A 15,574-nucleotide genomic window follows, 5' to 3' on the forward strand; every position below is an offset into this window, starting at 1 on the left:
TAGAGATATTTTAGGTGGCATAGAAGTGACTTTGGATGCTAAACAAACTGTGCAACATTGAAGACTCTTGTCCACTCTTTGTTCACATCTACATCAGGACTGACGGAATCCATGAAAAATCCCAATGTCATTTTGTTGTCACTTGCCACCTGTTTCCTTCCTATGGACATCCATGACAGATTTGTATTCATACATCTCCAGTCTCCTGCCAATTTTGTCTCTGCACCCCATTGCCATTTTTAACTTTGAAGGAGCAGAAAGTATAGTGACACCTTCTGTAATATGATGAAGTCTGCCTAGTCCATGAACTTATTTGTTATTTTTTTCAGTGGAGCCAATTTAACAGTGAGATGGAACTTGGTTTTCATCTCCTGATTCTTAAAGACAGCAGCAGTCTCACATTGGGAAATTATTTGAGATCAAGGTATTCTCCAGGGAAAAGCAATTGCTTATTCCTCTTTCTGAAAAACTATGGGAATTCAGTATATGGTACCAGAACCTTTTATTAAAGTTCAAAAATAGATAACATAATGAATAGGAATGTCAGTTTTTCATTTAAACCGAATGACAGACTAAATGAATCTGGAAAACATCTCAGTATATATTTGTAATATATTTTCACAGGGAACATGTGTCTTACATGACACATTTGTTTTTTTTTTAATAATTTTTTATTTTTCCAAACTCTCTCCCAAACATATACCATGATATTTATCAGATGTTAACATACATTCTTTTTACATTCATATATAAGATACTTTTAATAAAATGAAATAAATACATACACATGACTTTTGGTGTTGCTTGCCCATTTCCCCTTTCACTGTGTCCACACTCCTTCTTCTCTTCCTTCTTTCTCCCTTTCTTCTCTTCCCTACTTCCCTCTTCTTCCTCTCCTCTTCTCTTTCCTTCACCACTCTCCTCCCCTTTCTCCCCACTTCTCCTCTTCTCCTCCAACCTTCCTACTTCCTTCTCCCCTCCTTTACTCTTTTCTCTCTCCTCTCCTTTCTTCCCTCTCATCCCTCTTCAGATACAATTCAGGGGTAATGTCCGAGCAACTCCTCTCTCCAAATTTCCCTATCTGTATTATATACAATAAGATTAATTTTCTCTTACATTAATACTTCTATTTATCTAACCTTCTCCGTATATACTTCTATAAATATTTATACAACCTCCAGTTATTCAATACTGTGTCGCTTGGGTCTCCCTCCTTATCTGCTCCTTCTTCTTCCATCTAAATTAATGTTAACTATCTTTTAACCATATTCTCTTTTCAGCCAATCATAAAAAGTTCCCCAGATTTCATAGTAGTCTGACTCTGTCTTATCTTTAATTGTCATTGTTAATCTATTCATTTCTGCACATTCCAGTATTTTCCCAATCGCCTCTCCCTCTGGGGGGGGGGGGCTTTCAGTGCTTTCCAATTTTGTGTAGACACAATCCTGGCTGCCGTAATTATATGAATAATTAAAAATGTTTTCTCTTTATTGTATTTTCCTGGTAGAATACCCAACAGGAATATTTCTAGTCTTAGTTCTATACGTTGTTGTATCATCTTTTCTATCCATGTTCTAATTATATTCCAATAAGTTTTAGCTTCTACACACGTCCACCACATATGGTAAAAGGAACCTGGTATCTGATGACATTTACAACATTTCATAGACCTGTCCTTAAACATTTTAGCTAATCTTTCTGGAGACATGTGCCATCTGTAAAACATTTTGTACATATTTTCTTTATACGCAGTCGCCATTGTCAATTTATAGTTTCTTTCCCATAGTTGCTGCCATCTATCTAATTCAATTGTGTATCCAAAATTCCTTGTCCATTTTATCATTGTCTCTTTCACTTGTTCCTCCTCTAACTCCATATGTAGTAGATAACTGTACATTTTTTAAATCCATTTTTCTTCCGTTCCTGTGAGTATTTCATGTAACTCTGTTGTCCCCAAATTAACACCATCTATTTTAACATCTTTTTCATATCTAGATTGTATTTGCGTTCTCATGTACCAATCCATCTTTATTCCTTGTTCCTCTAATTCAACTTCCCCATATCTTTTAGTAAGTCTTTATATCTTATAATGTTTCCCATGTTAAACATATTGGGGTGTTTTAGTGCCTCCATAGTTGAGAGCCAATTTGGAATCTTCAAATAATGCTTTCTCTTTACTTTCTCCCAGACCACAAATAAAGAATTCCTTATATGGTGTCTCTGGAAATAGCTATGTATTCTGTTTTTTCCATACCATATGAAAGCATGCCATCCCAACTGTAAATCATGTCCCTCTAATGTCAATAATCTTGTATTCCTCAGTAAGATCCATTCTCTCATCCATGATAATGCTGCAGCCAGATAGTACAATTCCCAATTAGGTAGACCAAACCCACCTCTCAATCTTGTATCTTGTAACATTTTTAGATTAATCCTTGCCTTTTTTTCCCTGCCAAATATATTTCAAGATTATTTTATTAAGCCCTTCAAAATATTTCTTATCTAATCTTATTGGTATTGTTGAAAACAAAAACAATAATCGTGGTAATATATTCATTTTGATTATCGCAATCCTTCCCATTAATGATAGTTGTACATTTTTCTATTTATCCAAATCTACTTCAATTTGTCTTTTCAATTTATGATAATTATCCTCTTTAATTGTTGTGCATCTTGCTGTCAGGTGGATCCCTAAATATTTTACCTTCTTTGCAATCTGTATATCTAATTTTCCCACCAGTTCTTTTTTTTGTTTTTCAGTAATATTTTTCACTAACATTTTGGTTTTGTCTTTATTAATTTTCAATCCAGCTACCTCACCATATTTTTCTATTTGTTCTATTAATACAGGTCCTGTCTCTAATGGTTCCTCCAAAATAAATACTAAATTGTCTGCGAATGCTTGTAGCTTATATTTTCCCTGTTAATTTTCATCCCTTTTATGTCATTATTATGTCTTATACATCTATTTAATACTTCTAATGTCAGAACAAACAACAGCGGAGATAGGGGACAGCCCTGTCTTGTACCCTTCATAATGTTGATCTTCTCAGTCATATCTCCATTTATCATTACTTTGGCTGATTGCTTATTATAAATTGTTCTGATTACATTTATAAATTTCTCCCCACAATCCATAGTCTGTAATTGGCTTATCATGAATTGCCAGTTCACATTGTACATTGTACTCTGGTTTCTCTTCAGATCGTATAAATCTTTCGCCTTTTACATGACACATTTGTGTAGGTTGCATATAAAAATGGATTGCTTGCCATGAGCTGCATTCATTGATGCAAAAGAGCAGGCAGTTGAGATCAGACAAATTGCTCACTTCATCTGATATTTTGGGAAATGCAATAAATCCCAAAGTCATTAATGACTTTTAGATTATCCATTAGATCCTGATCTAAATCTACTCAAAGCATATACAAACTAAGGGTATACTTTTATGGAGGTTAAAAGACACTGATTCTAAAATGTATTGTGGAATCTTGCTCTTTGATTTTTCCTATGGTTGGAAAGAGTGGAATTTTGTTAAGTGGTTGTATTCTATTCTACAGCTCTAGTTAGTTGCACAGCATATGTCTGCCTTCCCTATTTATATTACTGATTAAATACTCATTTATATTACTTTGACAGGCAAAGTAAGAGTCAGCCACATTCTCCAGGTCCAAGAGGACTCATGGATGTCACTGGAGTAGAAGAGCAAAAGTTTCTGATCCTAGCCTAGGCTGAAACTGCAGCATTGATATTTAAGGCAGAAGCCCTCATACAAAATGATTGTGCCCAATGAAGGCTTATTGAGGATGGGATGCACCACTGTCTTCTTCATGACATGTAGTACCATTTCTTCTCTTAATAAAATAGATATTACTGCATAGACCCAGCAATACATTATTCTCCAAACAGCCTTCACTAGCCAGGAAGGGCAAATATCTTAAAAACTGGTGTACATAACCACATAAGATCTTGCTTCCATCATTTGGAAAGTATTAGCCCAGTTTAAGTTCAAGTCCAAGTGAATCCAAGCATCTTGATTTGCCAGATGCATAGAATATTCTTCACTGGCAAGGAAGGAATCACTTTAAAGAGGATTACTGGATGGCCATCTGGAAATGTATTGAAAGTGGAAAATATTAAAGTTTTGCCATTCTTATAGCTAGGATATAATCTTAACATGAGCTCTTACTCATGCTTGGTCAGATTTATTATTTGTCTTTCTCCAATTGTGTTCTAGGTGACTCTTTTGGAGTTTTATCTCCCAATGTTCCTCAGAGAACCAATACATAACTCATGGTTGACACATAGGGAAAGACCATTTAGGAAGAGTTTGATCAAGGTCTTTAACACATGCCTGTTCTAGGCAACAACCAATGGCTCAGTTGAACCACCGATCAGTTGAACCACTCTATAGAGTCTATTAGTCACCTGGAGAGATTAATTTAACAATTCTATCTTACTATGGCAGGGAAGGCAGCCCTGGTGGAGCTGAAAGACAATTGGAGATTATGTTTATTATAATTACTGGCCATAATAAAGTGATTATCCTTCATTTCCAGTTCACATCATAACAGCTCCAAAGCAAAACAAAAAGAAAAAAAAAACAAAACCCCAACCCCCCCCCAAAAAACCCCAAGCCCAATGTGTGATTTCTGGTGTGTTGTGTTCTTGATAACCGGCAATGCCATAGTTGGCAGCTTGGGGCAAATTGAAGTCCCATGAACTATAAACCTCAGAGACTGCCAAAATTTTGGATGGAAGTCAGCAATTCAGGAAAAGTTCAATCACTAAGAAATAACCACTATGCCTTAAGAAGGCCTGCCTGCAGTGTTCATATTTTACTATAACTTAGCTTCTATTAGATGTCAGTTTGGGAAGAATTTCAATATAAGCACAACAAATCTGCCTTCAAAAGTAGCCAAAGGAAGAATCCCAAAAGTTCTTTGAATCTCACTCATGTGTTTACTTGGGATAAACTTTTTGTTAATCAAAATAATTTCTGCTTGTTGCATACTCACAGTGCCTATTCTGTTTCATTATTTATTCTAATAGACTTATTGTATATGGAACCAGGGAGCTGGCTAGCACTCTAGGTGCTCATAAATTAAAACAATGTAGAGGGATACTGCACTCTCTCTAAACTGAAATGATTTTAACAAAGGAAGTGGATCCAGTGAAAAGTTTTGTAGATTATTAACAATTCATCTAATGTTGCTGGTGTTTCAGTAGTAAGGTTCAAATATTCTTAACAGTTCTCCTTTCTCTTCAAAACAGGATGTAAAAGATTCCCAATTTACTCTATAATATAGACTGCAACAGCTGAAAGTCAGATCTTTCAATTTCATTCTCTAACATATGGGTTTCAAACAAAGAATTTCTGTATCATTTATGTGGAAAGTGTGCATCTTGCTAAGCATTAATTTCTGAAAAATAATTTTTTTCAGCCATTCCTAGCAAGATAAAATTGAAGCTTTCTGGCATATTTAACTTCTCTAATTGGGCAAAGGTTTATAAATATTATTATCGTTATTATTATTTAAGCATATTAAATTATTTTATTGCCTTATCTCAATCACTTTTCTTTGAACACAGTAGTGAGGCCTTATGGTATTTTTTCCCCCTATATCATATACATTTTCTTTACTCATTTGCTCATAACATATAATAAATGTCAAGGTGTTTTATATATCTAATTAAGTTTTGTCTCAGTGCTGAAGTAATAAATACACATCTGTAATTCCTTGGATGACCCATGCTGACATTCAAGAAAGAATGTCTGAAGCTTCTTTTTCAGAGACATTTTTTAATGTTCTATGATGTATATTGCTTCAACAAATAGCCCAAGAGCTATTTAATTTACTAATGGATTTACATGTTAATGCACCCTCTTTTAATATTTTACTTTCTGGTTGTTTTGTTAACTTAACTATCTGAAAAAAATGTAGTCAGAATATTTATCTACTATTTTCCTGGGGTGAAGACTAATACTTGAAAGCTTAATTTGTTAACATTTCATTCTTTTTCTTTCTTCTGATAGAATAAACAGTATTTTATGTTAACTGCTTTTAGTCAATCATATCTATAGATTTTAGGGCGTTGTAAACATTCTCTTGATTTGTTTTGCACTTCAATCTTTTGATGAGCCATCTTGCCTAGGAACATTATTATTGTATACTGTTATAGAACATAAAACATTCAAATAATTTTATAATCTTCATCTTTATAACAACTTTGTGAGATAGACACAATGGGCAAAAGGGGAATTAAATTGAAGAAAATATGATATATGTAATAATTACTAGGTAGAAAACACTTGTTTTCATTTTCACCGGAACCTGATGGATTACATCCCAGAGATATGAAGGAGCTGGCAAATGTGATCTCAGAACCATCGAACCATATATTTCAAAGATCCTGGAGCACCAGGGAACTGCTAGAGGACTGAAGAGCTGATGTGGTTCCCATCTTCAAAACAGGGGGAAAAAAAAAAACAGATCCAGGAAACTACAGACCATTCAGCCTAACATCAATACTTGGGAAGTTCCTGGAAAAGATAATCAAGCAGCAGATCTGCAAACACCTAGAAACAAGCAAAGTTAAAACCAGAAGCCAATATGGGTTTCTCAAAAACAGATCATGCCAACAAAGCTTATTTCATTCTTTGACAAAGTGACTAAATTAGTGGACCACAACATGCAGCAGACATAGTATACTTGGATTTCAGCAAGGCATTTGACAAAGTAGACCAGAACCTACTTCTTGGTAATCTAAAACAAAAAAAGTGGGATAAAGAGCATCATCACCAGATGGCTTGTAACTGGCTGACAAATCACACTCAACAAATAGTCCTCAATGGAACTATGTCTACCTGGAAGGAAGGAAGCAGTGGAGTACCCCAAGGTTCCATTTTAGGCCCAGTACTCTTCAACATCTTGATAAACAATTTATATGAGGGAATAGAAGGGAAACTCATCAAATTTGCAGACAACACTAAACTGGTAGGAATAGCCAACACTCCAGAAAATAGGTTCCAGATCCAGATGGATCCCAACAGACCTGAACACTGGGCCCTATCTAATAAAGTGAAATGCAATGAAGAGAAAAGTAAGATTTTACACTCAGGCAGGAAAAATCAAATGCCCAGGTACAGATTAGGTCAGGGCCTCAACCCCCATCTGTGGGATGCAGGAAGCACACAAAACTACACCCCTTCCAGTCCATGGAAAAACCTTTCTTCATGGAACCGGCCTCTGGTGCCCAAAGGGTTGGGGACTCCTGGATTAGGTGAAATCTGGCTCAAAAGCAGTAACTGTGAGAGGGATCTTGAAGTTCTAGTGGACAATCACTTAAATATGAGCCAGCAGTCTGTAACAGCAGCCAAAAAAGCCAATGCAATCCTAGGTTGCATTAACAGAAGGATAGAATCAAGATCCCATGAAGTATTAGTACTGCCTTAAAAGGCCTAAGTAAGACCACATTGAATACTACATCTGATTTTGGCCACCATATTATAAAAAAGATGTAGAGACTCTGGAAAGAATATAGAAAAGAGCAACAAAGATGATTACGGAGCTAAATATACATAAAGAATGGCTGCAGGAATTGGGTTTGTCTAGTCTAGAGAAAAGAAAGACTAAGGTGACATGATAGCAGTGTTCCAATATTTGAGGAGCTGCCACAAAGAAGAGAGGGTCAACCTATTTTCCAAAGCACCAGAAGGCAAGACAAGAAACAATGGATGGAAACTAATCAAGGAGAGAAGCAACCTAGAACTAGAGAGAAATTTCCTGACAGTGAGAACAATTAACCAGTGGAATAGCTTGCCTTCAGAAATTGTGGGTGTTCCATCACTGAAGGCTTTCAAGAAGAGACTAGACAGCCACTTGTCTGAGATGGTATAGCATCACCTGCTTGAGTGGAAGATTGGACTAGAAGACCTCCAAACTTCCTTCCAATTCTGTTATTCTGTTAAAACTCTCCTGATTTTTCTTGTTAGCAATGTGATATTACCTCTTCAATTATGAGGTCTCCCTTTGATGGACTTATGACAAAGCAAAAAAATACTGGGGTAAGATTTATATTTTAATACAGAAGATTCTTAAAGTGAATATAAAAATTAAGCCAGAGTTTTGTTTTAGGCTTATGGACAAAGATCTTGAAAAAAACCTGGAACCTTGCTATTTTATATGTTGACAGCAACAAGATTGCTTATGACAAAAATGGAAAGGTACTTTATTTCCCACAATGCTGGAAAAACTGATGGAACTAGCAGAGTTGGTTAAATTAACTGTTATAATCAAAGAAAATATAAGCTTTGTTTCCAACTTTGCTTTTATTTGGAAACCACTTCTGGTTTTTGTGTCTGAGATGGAGAAAAATGAAACTTTGACTTTGGGTTTTGCTGATTAGATAAGGTTGCTATTATAAAAATAGCTAGTACATGTTAAGTATGAAAAAGTAAAAAGTTGAAGCTGTAATGTTATTTTATTCTACTGCACTGAAAAAAGAGTTGGAAGTCAATGTTTTCCTTTCTTTTTCCCCTTTCCCCTTACACATCTTTCTCTCCCCATTTCTTTCCTCCATTTCCCCAATATTTTCATTTTCATTTGTATTTTATATTTTGATAAGCCTGACAAAATTCTTTAAAAAACTTGTGAGAGTCCTAGAACTAAAAGATAAACAAGTTGTATAGGATGTATGAAATCCTATTTGGGATAGGATTTTATACATTTTATGAAAGAGATTGACAACCTTTGGCATATCCATAGTAAGTGAGCCAGAAATGCAAAGGCTTAAAACAAAATTATAAGGAAAAGATTGGTTATGTTTAGTATGGAGAAAAAAAATTAAGGGAGATGTTTACCAATCTTTGGATATTTCAATGCAAATACTGCAGCAAAGGATGCAGCTATGGCCTTTTGTCAACATGCAGCTTCCTGTATCTGTAAACTTGGAGGGGATTAAAAGAAAAAAGGGCACTTCTAATTCATCTCCCATCATTCTACAAGTTGTCAAAAACATCAATGAAATACAATTGAGTCAGTTGGGAAAAAAGGAATTACATGAAAACATCTACCAAGATCAGAGGCTGGTTGGCAGTCCTAAAGGGATGGAGCTTCCAGCTCTTATATCAACCCTGAGTCTAAGTTGAATCACGGTTGATGCAATAGTCCTGTTATAGCTCCTAGCAGTAAGATGAAACCTTCTTGAATCTGCCAGTTTCTACTTATATACTTCGTGTGAGATGTGCTACTGTCAAATTCATAAGTGCCAATATAAAAAAAACCTACACACTCATTTCTTCTAATGCTTAGGTAAAATTTGCTTCCTTACAATTTCTACACTATTCACCCTTGAAATCAATAATCTTTTTTTCCTAATGGATGACAACATATAATCTTGCCTAATAAAATGTTCCCCCTTTTTTCTGAAATTCTACATCTATTGACATGGCTGAAACAGTATCTCACCAGGTATTTGGATGATGTTTTACTACCCAGGGCTTCTATAGCCCAGGGCTTTTCAACCTTTTCAGAGATTGTACCACTTTTAGGATATGGCAATATTCGAGTACCACCAGTTGCCTAGCAGGTGGGCATAGCCTGCTCGACATCACTCACTGGACACAGCTGACTCGAGACAACTGAGTTGGAACAGAACAAGTTGCACTGGCCAACTTGTGAGGACAACTCAGTGCCCCACAAACTCCTTGCCTTCCCAAACTGCTAGCAGCCAAGCATATGTGCGTGCGCACACATACATGCACATACACCTCATTCCAGGTTTGGGAACTTTTATCCACAGAGGAAGGAGAGGGCCTTCTCCCCAAGCCCAGGCATGATTTGCAATTTGCTAGCTCAGATGTGGATACAAGTCTCCAAGCTTGGAATGTGTGTTTGTTTGTGTGTGTGTGTGTGTATGTGTAGCATGCTAAAGAGATGTTCTTTTCCCAATCTCAGACATCCTTGGTGTTTCCCTGTCTGGTGCCCCCTCCTGGCAAAGCAGGAGGTGGAGGAAGTTTGCAGGAAGCAGTTTCCTCCGAGTCCAACTTCTATCTTGACAGATCTCTGGAGAGCAAGAGAGGTGGCAGGGGAGCAGTGCTCCCGGGTCCTGCACAAGAAAGGCCCTTCTTGAAAGGAAATTCCTATTTCCAGTTGTGCGTGATAAGGATGCTGGCTTGTTGGGGCAGCCTTCCCTCACACAGTTCCCCTGCCACCCTCTCCTCCTCTTCAGAGATCTACAGGGGAGACAGAGATCTGGAGGCAAGGTGCAACCTCCATATTGGCCACTTCTACCTCTCCAAGCCTTCCTCAATTAAACATACATTATATATAAATTAAAACATAGTTAAATCACTAATTACAGCTCTTCACATATTTTCTTGAAAAACCACCTTTACTAAGGTGACCAACCGTCCTCCTTTAGGGAGGACAGTCCTCCTTTTGTGAGTTCTGTTCTCCCTCGAAAAGTGCCCTCCTTCATGTCCTCCTCTTCGATATTTGAAGACTAATCTGCAGGGCTTTTTTTCCCTCATAGAACGCTCAGAACGGTGTTCCGGCACCTTTTTTTGATGGTTTTTTTTTCAACTTTTGCATGAGCTGTGCTACTCCCCCTATTGGCGTTCGAAAGCCAATAGGAATTGCTGCTGAGCGCGCCAAAACACTGGGCCGGCAAACTTTGCACATGCAAGTTGTCTGTATTATTGTTGCAATGAATAAAATGTTTCTTTTATTTACGATATTTTTTTCTTCAATGTATTTGTGTCCTCCTTTTCATTGTAAAAAAGTTGGTCACTTTACCTTTACTGTTGTTAGGAAGAGCAAATCTTATTAAGGAACTCTTAACAGAAAGGGAATTGAAGACCCCAAAAGGTCTTGTTCTTTCTAATCTGCCTTTCCTTTGAGCCTTTAGTTCTCATTATTTTATTATTATGTATTTAAGAAGAAAATCAAAGGCCTCCATAGCTCAGGCTTAAAGCTTTTATCCAGTGGTGGGATTCAAATATGTGAACAACTGGTTCTCTGTGTGGATGCCAGTTCTGGAAGTCTGTTCTGGGCCTGGGCAACAAAAAATTAGCTACCGGTTTTGCCAAAGTGATGTGAACCGGCTGAATCCCACCACTGCTTTTACACCACCACTTTTATCCCAAATTAAGTTCTTAAGTCCAAAACAATATACAATAATGCAGCATTTAGAGCAGGCTTCTCCTTTCCTTATAGCCATCCAAGTTTGTGTTGGTGAAATTCTTTTGATTTGGGGTGGGAAATCAAATGCAAAAATGTACTAAACCTCCAGTAGGCTTTACTCATTTAAAAACATGAAAACCAGCGTCTGAAATTATCACTCTACTGCCTCAGGTGATGTCACTGCACTGCAGAGGTCCTTCAGGGACTTCTCAGCCTCAAAAAGTTGTTTGACTTTGATTTAAAGCCTGTGATAACTAATGCACTTCACTATAATGGTTGAATTCCAATTATTTTCAAAACTATCAGAAGCTATACATTTATTGAGGCTGTTAGCCTCAGAAATAAAAGAAATAGTAGTTTACAAATACCATATCCAAAACTTTGGTTATCACAGCATCCAACAATACTTCTACTTTCTGTTAAAATATGTGCCCTTTTGACAATGCCTATTACAATACTTTTCTATGAATCATATTATTATCTTTGGTAATAACAGAGATTTTGTTCTCTTATCTTTACAGACCTTAAAGCTTAGTTTCCTGTTTGCAAGTTGCTTTCTAATTTATTTACAGCCTGATCTCAATCATGTTTTCTGGGAACTGTCTTTCTGAATTCATTGTACCATATGATCATAAACATGTTTACTCAGAAAGAAGTTCTCCTGAGTTCAGAGTATGCATTTTTAATTAAGTAGATTGAACAACAATAGGGCCAGCTACAAGAAGCTGGTTGCAAGAATCCAGATGCCAACTAGATGGCAGCAAAGGGAAACAGAAAATCCAACTACACACATACTCACACACACACACACACACACACACACAGAGAGAGAGAGAGAGAGAGAGAGAGAGAGAGAGAGAGAGAGAGAGAGGTAAAATGTATTAAACAATGAATCATATCATGTTTTCATATCAATGAAAATACAATATACCCTAGTAGAGTCACTTAAAAGTGTAACTTTAATTTCACGCAATTAGGGAGCAATAAACAACAATTTTGGTAAAGCTGTTGTAATGCTCTTGGAAAGGGAAATAGGAATAGTGCAACCCTCTCAGTTGCTGGGGAAGAATTTTGCTGGTGGTGGTAGTAGTATTTAGGTGGCCCAACAAACAACCGAAGGACCCATGGATTTGAACTTTGTAATTAGTAATATGATAGATTTTTAGATGAGATGTTCCTGGGATCAGATCTTTCAGCTAAACTTCCTTGAAATCTTTCAAGTAGTCTACCCTGAGGTAGCTAGTTTACCCTTTTCCTACTTGCAGAGCTGGGTGGATCAGAATGATAGTAGGTACCAGAACAGTTTTGGGAATATCAAAATTGCACCTGTATATTCTTGACCTCTGTATGTTTAAAATAATTTTTCTGCATACCATGTATGATGTTCATAATAGCCTTTACAATATCTTCATATTGCTATTCATATTTAAGTAGTGTTGCTATTGGAACTGGTTTCCTTGGAATCTTTTTTTTATAAACATGATCTTTTTATGAGCTAACACTGAACTTCTGAATTTTTAAAGTAGGTTACTAATAAGGATTTGATTTACCGGTACTTAAATTTTAACCCTATTGTGTAACCTACCTGGAGTCAATTTGATTGAGGCAGCATACAATCATTGAACAACTAAACTAAATGAACTACAATAAGAGACATTTTCTCCAGTATAAATAATAATTTAATTTTATATTTGCAGGTGCATAAAATTTGTATCAGAGAATTTGTGCTTGCTATCCTCCCCCTACATCTCCAAATCATGTAATATTAAAGACTTTCTAAAGCTAAGGTCTTGAACTGGACTGGGTGGCTTATATTTGCTGTTTACTTTAAAAAAAGTAACAGTGCAATGACTCAAAATACCATATGGAGTTTCACCCTACTGTAATTTATCTGAAGGCTTGAAAAAAATGAATAAAACAAATAACTTCACTATACTCAGTACTAATGGTAATCTCTGTTGACTGGCAAAATTTACCAGCAACAACTTCCATTTATAGGTTTTTCTAAGGTATCAGTGGATATAGCTTGTCAAAAAGTTCAAACTAGAAGTAACTCAATGACAGGTGTAAGTTGCCCAATTTTACCTGGGAGAATTGCTTGACTTCCACCTGAGGGTAAGTGACACAAAATGTTTGGGCAGCACTTTGCAATCCAATCTCTGCCAAGGATTTTAACATTTTTGGATGAAAATCAAGTGATTTGTTTGCCCGACGTCTTATTTAGACAATCTCATTCATCCTGATTAATCTGATCACTTGAAACTTGCCCTTTATCCTATTGATCTTCATCTTGAGGCTTCACAAGGAGACAATCAGTTCATGTAAATAGACTTTTATGATCTTATTATGAATGTCCTTATCCTGACTCTCCCAGGTGCTGAGTGCTAATGCTGGAATAGGAGGCATATGGCATTTTTTTTCAAGGTGATATTTTAGTACATCAGACAATACTGCCAGATGTTGCAAATTATGTCAGTGTCCTGCTTTTTCTTGTCTTTGTGAACAACCACTTTCTTAGAATAATAGCCTTCCTCTTATGCCAGCAGCTTATGAGAGAGAGAGAGAGAGAGAGAGAGAGAGGGAGGGAGGGAGAGAACAGGAGCAAGATAATCAAGTAAATTCTTGTTCTGAATCGTAGGGATTTCAGCTGGTTGCCACAGAGGGTAGTGGCAGTATACTTTTTTTCCCATATGTTTTGATAGTATCAGTTGGTAATATTCAGCTCATGGAAGCTAGAATGCTTTGAATGTTATATTTAAACAAAAGCACTTGCCTGATTTAAAAACTCTACAGGAGTGAAATAAAGGTAATAAGAACATGCTACACAATTGTTCCAAACCAATCTGCATTCAGTGTCAGACCATTTATTTTTAGTGTGATCAGTTTATACTGATTTCAATTAACTGTCTATATTTTTCATAATAGCATTGAGAAAACCTGTGAGAATCAACTCTAATCTGATTTAAAATGGAAATCTGAGATTCAGAGAGGGCATGATTCAATTCCAAGAGCAAACCAATTTGATTCAAGCTGTTTCAAGATATAATGCTTCAGTCATGTGGAATTTTAAAGGTAAGGCTCCAAGTGCTGAGAACTGAATTTGAACTCTTCTTATTCACGTTGGACCTACCAGCCCAAAATTGTATCATGTCATTCATGTCATAAGCATAAGAGAGAGAAACATCAGAGCTTGTGACCATTAAAGCTGCTGAAGTATGAGAAAGGAAATGAATGCAGAGCTCTATTAGCTTTGTTATCCCCAAAGAACTATGATAGGTAGAGAATTTAATCAGATTATTAACTATTGACCAGTAACTTATGAATCTAGCATATTTTTCACGTATTCTCCATGTATGAAGATGAAGTTCAACCGTTATATACTGTATTATTATTAACACTAATAACTGTAGCACAAACATAATAACATGGCTTGATTTAGCATTAGCCACAGTTCAAGAAACAGGGAAGGTCATCACATCTACAACGTGCTTAAAAGACTATAGAGCATTTCCACACCATCTGATTTAAAAGCACAAAGTTCCTATTTTGATTTGAGACACTTTCCATGGGAAGTTCCGTTTGAAAAAGCACATATGAACAAAGAATAGGCCAACGTCAGGGGAGTTCCTGGTAAGTCCACAAAACCTCAAGATCCAAATTAGTAACTGCCTAGAGAAGACACAGCCATCACTTTTTAGCTCCTCTGCTGCCACCTTTAAGTCATCTACCCATCCAAGAAAGATCTGGGAGAGAAAATGATCTCGCTCTTTTCCTTCAGAAAAAAAATGTCCTAATCAGGATTTGCCTGGAGGGATATCCTCCAAAAGACTGTCCCTTTCAGACTGTTGCAACAGGGCATTGCTGTTGTGACACAGGCTTGGTTGTGTTTCCTGTGGTTTTCCAAGGGCTAGACCTCAGTCCTGCTGAGTTATAGTTGCACTGTGGTTTTTCTTCTGTTATATGTAGGATTTAAAGCTGGAGATTTTATGCAGACGGACCAAAAAGACCTAAATAAATGCAATAACCTCTTAATATAAGAAGTGAGAACTTTCCCATTAAATGTTCTTCAGTTCACCAGCACCGTTGTTTTGTGGTTTTCTTAACAACTCAACAAGTAATGACCTGGAGTCAACTTGGGTGGGCTTCCCTGCTGAGCCAAGGAAAGCAATAGTTGATTATTGTTCCAATTTCAACTCAGCAGTGATAAGGAGCAACAATTATGCAGAACTGAAATGCTCTTATTTGTGCTGTCCCAAGTGCATTCCTTACTATGCCGGTTTGCAAGATCTCTCTTCCATATGCCAGTCATTTCCTTTCAGTTGCTTTTCTAGCAAGGCTTCGTTTAATCATTTCTCCCCCAAATTAAAAAGCTCCTGCCTTCAAAATCT

The sequence above is a fragment of the Crotalus tigris genome, unplaced genomic scaffold, assembly GCF_016545835.1.
Source record: "Crotalus tigris isolate CLP2741 ecotype Arizona unplaced genomic scaffold, ASM1654583v1 scf7180000018511.580666, whole genome shotgun sequence".
Classification (NCBI taxonomy): domain Eukaryota; kingdom Metazoa; phylum Chordata; class Lepidosauria; order Squamata; family Viperidae; genus Crotalus; species Crotalus tigris.